Raw genomic sequence first — 336 nt, forward strand, 5'->3', positions numbered from 1 at the left:
TTCCATCCATAAGTCAAAGTTTGTTATTTTTCAAGTTAAAATTATTTTCTCAGACATTTAAGATACACAACCCCAAATTTTGAGATATTAACACTAAATTGTATATGGCAAATCTTTTTTATTGTAATGGCAGAAATGACATTCAATAACTTTCCATTAAAAGAAAAAAAAAAAAAAAAAAAAAAAAAAAAAAAACCCCAAAAAACAGAACAAAAAAAAACTACTCCACCACTTCATAAATATTACTAGTCATGTAGCTGAAAGTTTACTCAAAAACAACATATTGCTCTTCATTATTGAAATGGCTTTCAATAATAATAATAATAATAATAATAA

Source organism: Pundamilia nyererei, unplaced genomic scaffold, assembly GCF_000239375.1.
Source record: "Pundamilia nyererei isolate P.nyererei 1_Seehausen unplaced genomic scaffold, PunNye1.0 scaffold00087, whole genome shotgun sequence".
NCBI lineage: Eukaryota > Metazoa > Chordata > Actinopteri > Cichliformes > Cichlidae > Pundamilia > Pundamilia nyererei.